Source organism: Rana temporaria, chromosome 6 (genome assembly GCF_905171775.1).
Source record: "Rana temporaria chromosome 6, aRanTem1.1, whole genome shotgun sequence".
NCBI classification, from domain to species: Eukaryota; Metazoa; Chordata; class Amphibia; order Anura; family Ranidae; genus Rana; species Rana temporaria.
This window is the reverse complement of record NC_053494.1, coordinates 49,310,028-49,315,531: the sequence shown is the minus strand read 5'-3', so window position 1 is coordinate 49,315,531 and position 5,504 is coordinate 49,310,028. Positions and strand designations below refer to the sequence as shown.

Genomic DNA, 5,504 nt, shown 5'->3' with positions numbered 1-5,504 from the left:
TGTAACCTCTTATGTTATTTCATCTGAGAGCATTCGCTACAAGCTTAGGTCCATGCAAACATTGCTTTGTTTACATTTTGCTGTCTTGCAGTGTAGAGAGCAATGTGGCCTCACTACAGGACTGGGGAAAATGAATGCATCAGGGATTCATCTAGACATGCATTTGTCAGGGTTCAGTTCACCTGCTGGTGGCAAAGGGGTTCACTTTTCAGATGGATGCAGTTCCAGTGTCTACCAGCAGGTGTCTCCCAGAAGCCAGCAGGTTCTAATCAGCCACACCTGGCTCCAGCTGCCAGGTGGATATTTAAGGCTGCTCCCCCCTTCCCCCAGGGCATCACTATCCTGTCTGATTGCCTCCTTGCTGCCAGATCGTGCCTGATAACCTTCCCTTGTCCTGATCTATCCTGCACCCTTCTGCCTTGTTTCATGCTCTTGTTCCATGCTCTGGTTCCCAGTCGTGTTCACCTTCCTTGCATCCCTGTTACCTTTGCCTCTTATCTTGTAGATATTGGGGCAGATCCTCAAAGAAATTACGCCGGCATATCTGTTGATACGCTGCGTAATTTAAAATTTTGCGCATCGTATCTTTGTTTTGGTATCCACCAAACAAAATACGACGGCATCTGTGTTAGATCCGACAGGCGTACGCCTTAGTACGCCGTCGGATCGAAGATGCAATTTTCCGGCGGCCGCTGGGTGGTGTTCACGTCGTAATCCGCGGCGAGTATGCAAATTAGCTATTTCCGACGATCCACGAATGTATGAGCGTCCGTCGCATTCTTTTACGTCGTTTCCGTTCAGCTTTTTCCGGCGTATAGTTAAAGCTGCTATCTGGTGGCATACTCAATGTTAAGTATGGCCTTCGTTCCCACGTATAATTTGTAAAATTTTTCTTCGTTTGCGTAAGTCGTCCGTGAATGGGGCTGGACACCATTTCCGTTCACGCCGAAACCAATGACGTCCTTGCGACGTCATTTGGAGCAATGCATCCTGGGAGTTTTGACGGACGGGGCATGCGCAGTTCGTTCGGCACAGGGACGAGCTTCATTTAAATGAAACGCGCCCCCTACTCGCCGCATTTGAATTCCGCGCCCTTTTACGCCGCGAGAGATACACTACGTCGTCGTAACTTACAGCGCAAATTCTTTCTGGATTCAAACCAAAGCCAGGTAAGTTACGGTGGCGTAGCGTATCTCAGATACGCTGCGCCGGTGCAGATCTTTGTGAATCTGCCCCAGAGTATATAGATAGCAGTTAGGTTCATTAGTTATTTGTGTTCTTGTTTGCTGGAGTGGTTTATGCTTTCACTGATTGCTGTGTATGTTTATTGGTGTGTATTCACTGTAAATAAATATCACTTAAATGATAAATACTCTGTTTGGTCTCAGTTCCTCTGTGTACAGTAGCTACGTGTCTGGTCACCTTAGCTGCTGATCCTGACAGCGTTTTTCTAACCACAATTGGCTGTCTGGTGTCACATGGGGTAGATAGGGCTTATCTAAACTCAGTAGTAAGTTGCTTGGTGTCTCAGAATGCTGCACTGCTTGATGTTCAAAATCTTCCCAGAGAGCCAGTGTACCAAGTGTAGCTAGTGCAGTGGGCAACAATGCATTTGCACTCAAAACTGAATGCATTGAAATGCAATGGAGGTCCATTAAAAATGAATTTGATCTGCCCCATCGCCACCACAAAATAATACATGCAGAATTAGAGGTACAATGTGGATCAACGGGTGTCGGAAAAATTTTTTTTTAGGTCAATGAAGTTGATTGATATGCAGTCAGATGGACATTAAAGTGTTAAATATTCTGAACAATAACAAATTAGCTTTGAAATTAGCTTTTGCTGTCCTCTGTAGTTATAAGCATCATGGAGCAATTCATCCTCAAAGTTCACAGGAGAATTATTGAAGTAATTTAAGTACTTCTCTGAGCAGCTCAGCTCGATGGCTTGGCAGCCTACCAGCATTCTATTCACTAAAGTAAAGAGGTGAATAAATGGGAGGAAAGAGCAGGGTGAGTTGAGCTGAGTTGTCACAAGAGAGACATGGCCATCCATATTCTTCTGCTGTGAAATTATCCACAGTGCCTGCAGCTGAAGCAAGTAACAGATTGCTTCATATTGTTCTGACTGCTTGCTATGAATATGTAAATTTTTGAATGCCCACCTAGCCATAAATTTACTTCAAGCATCATGTTGAAAAAGAAGGTCAAATGCAAAGGTAACTATAGAAAATCACACGGTCACACAAAAATAACTATAGAGGTTATTCTTTTATTTATTTTAAATGACTATTTGGTTGGCCCCAGATGATTGCTAAATTTGCGGCCTCCCAGGTCAAATTGTTTTACTGCTGATGAGTGAAGAAATGCAATCACATGATTGCGACCTCATCATATATAGAAAAGGAAAGAACAGCATGCATTTCAATCAGCAGCACAAGCACCATTCCTGGTCATTTTTTACATCAAAGGCTTATTACCACCAGGTGATCAATTCTGCTGAATGCATTGGAGAGGAAGAAAAGCTATCATCATTGCAAATCACACCTCATTCAACTGAAATGGACTTTTCAAACACTGATGGAAAACACCCCAGAGTTTTGTGGAAAATTGCATAATGGGCATAAAATATTGCCCATGTATGACTGTTTCAATTACTAGGTAAGTATACAAAATGTCAAACAGTAATTAAAACATTTTAAAAATTATTACAAAAACATCTAAATTATGAGTTGTGTTTAACTTTTTAACTAAGCCTGCAGTAGGGATGAGCATCGTGTTCGAGTCGATCGCTCGTTCATCGAATTACGAACGTTATGGGCCATTCACAGGACGGCGAATGCGCTGTTCGTTATTCGTATCTTTATGGCGCTCGGCCCATCATTTGCATGGGGTCACGCCTCATTTGCATGGCTCATGCCCACTTCCACGTACGACGACTTACGCCTAAGAAACCCAGCGCAGATTTGGTGGCAAGTGCTTTGTGAATTCGGTGCTTGCCTCTCTGCGCTACGTCATCGTAGCATAAAGAAGATACGCTACGGCGGCATAAATATGCGCCAATGTATGTGAATCCGGGCCTATATGTTTATAAACTAGTCAATTTACAAACTAATAGAAACTGTCTTATGTAATATTCTCTCCCACTCACACTGGAAAACGTGTTTCATTTATTGTTCTTCAACATACACTCTGCAACCCCATCCCAGCCTACTGCTCATTCGAGTATGAATGTATGCAACATACTTTTGTTTAGCATAGAATTATGGAACGGGTAAATTAGAAAGCCATCAAAGGGCCTTAATGAGATGGAAAAGTACAACACGGAAAATGTTTTTTGTTTATGTTAAGTACCAAGGGCTTAGCCTATACAACACACAACATCATGTGTTATCACTTTGTAATTTATCATAGCCTTAATCAAAAAGAGATTTAGTTTGGAACATCATTAAGCCTTTGCATGCAAATTAAATATGTAAATACAGAAACGGTATTCAGCCCCATGTAAAGCTTCAAATTGTGTTCCATCTTGATTTCATGGCCGCTGAATTGCATGTGAAAATTCATTGACTAATTCAGGGTTGAGTCATCTGCGATTAACATCTTTATTTTCCTCCAGAAAAGTATAGATATGAAAGAAATCTTTGGCACCATGGTGATTTGGTGATAAGTACCATCCTGGATTAAGCTATGTCTGGGAACACTTAAATCAGAATGTGCTCATTAGGCTTTTATATGGTTTTCTGCTTTACACTCTGGTTCCCATCTAAAAAAAAATACAGGTGTATTTACTAAACCAATTCAATCAAAAAAATACATTCAGTTCAATCAATAAGATATATTTAAAGGTAAACTTTAAATCATCATGAGCTGCTCCTCTATTCTATGCATATTTATTGCTAATTTATTGTTATTCCTGAGACACAGTCCTCTCTGTATGCCCTATCTGAGGTTGCAGCTGTCAGATGATATATTTTTTTATATCTACAATATTTAGATTTTTAACTTACCAATCTACGGTTATTCAGTCCCTATTCCCATCATTATTTTCTTATGAAATTTTTAATTTCTATGGTTGCTTTGTTTTTTCAATTTTTCTTTCATTTTTTTATTCTTTTCTAATTCATTCTTTTATTCCTTTTTACATACCATCTATATTTTACTTTTTTCAGTGTTATCCTCAGTGATAATTTTTTTCACCTTAACCCAGGCAACCTCCACCCCGTGCCGATTTACTCTGTTTTTAGGTGAGTATATCATTATTCACTAGTTCATTAATAATCCTTATACCTCATTATCCTTTGCTTATTTTTATTCCCTTTTTTTTTTTAGCTCATCAATGTTTTCTCTTTTCTGGATTATTTTCTTAGCTAGGTCATTATATGTCCTCTGTGGCTACTCTTTAAGCCCTTGCCATTTTCGGGCACCTGCATGCCCCCTCGCTGGGCAGTGGTCATCAGTGGAGGGTTCTCTCTGGTTGGGTGAGTGTCACTACCCCTGTGGAGGCAGATGCGTTGATAATCTGTACACGGCTGCTGCTATTGTTATAATAAATGTATATGCCAGTAACTCTCCAATGTATGTTTATTTATTTGACTTTTTCATTTTTGTCTAGTATCGTGAAATTCTTCTGTTCTGCCCGTATGTCTCCTGATGAAGCAAATATGCAAAACATGTCGGGACCTATATGTGTAACTGTATATTGAATTGATCCAGTCTTGTACCTTTCGCAATTGTCGGCCACCCAGCTACTGTTTAGCTATGCTGTGATTGTCACTACAAAGTTGACTTTTTTAACCCTGAATTTCATTAAAATTTGTTTAAAACATTTTTTTTCGTATTTGTTTCTTATCATATGTAGTGCACTGCAAAAGTCCCCTTTTCATCTCCCTTACCTTGTCAGGACAGAAATAACAGTTTGGAGATGGCCCCTTCCTGTTCCAACATGCATGCGCACCAGTGCACAAATCAAGGTCCATAAAGACATGGATGAGCAAGTTTGGGGTGGAGAAACTTGACTGGCCTGCACAGAGTCCTGACCTCAACCCGATAGAACAACTTTGGGATGAATTTGAGCGAAGACTGAGAGCCAGGTCATCTTATCCAACATCAGTGCCTGACCTCACAAATGCGCTTCTGGAAGTATGATCAAACATTCCCATAGACATACGCCTAAACCTTGTGGACAGACTTCCCAGAAAACTTTAAGCTGTTTTAGCTGCAAAGGGTGGGCCAACTCAATATTGAACCCTACAGACTAAGACTGGGATGCCTTTACGTCGTTTGCGTAAGTCGTTCGCAAATAGGGCTGGACGTAATTTACGTTCACGTCGAAACCAATGACGTCCTTGCGGCGTTGGTTTGAGCAATGCACACTGGCAAATTCCACGGACGGCGCATGCGCCGTTAGGGAAAAACGTCAATCACGTCGGGTCAACAAGAATTTACATAAAACACGCCCCCTCATCCACATTTGAATTACACGCGCTTACGCCGGCCCCA

At 41.1% G+C, this 5,504-nt stretch overlaps 1 long non-coding RNA gene across 1 annotated transcript; it reads left to right on the top strand.

The window, feature by feature from the left end:
• The first annotated feature begins 4,181 nt into the window (after positions 1-4,181).
• Positions 4,182-4,798, top strand: LOC120942632. The gene is made up of 3 exons (XR_005750206.1): positions 4,182-4,249; positions 4,373-4,483; positions 4,618-4,798. It is a non-coding gene; the product is annotated as an uncharacterized LOC120942632 (long non-coding RNA).
• Positions 4,799-5,504: the final 706 nt, after the last annotated feature.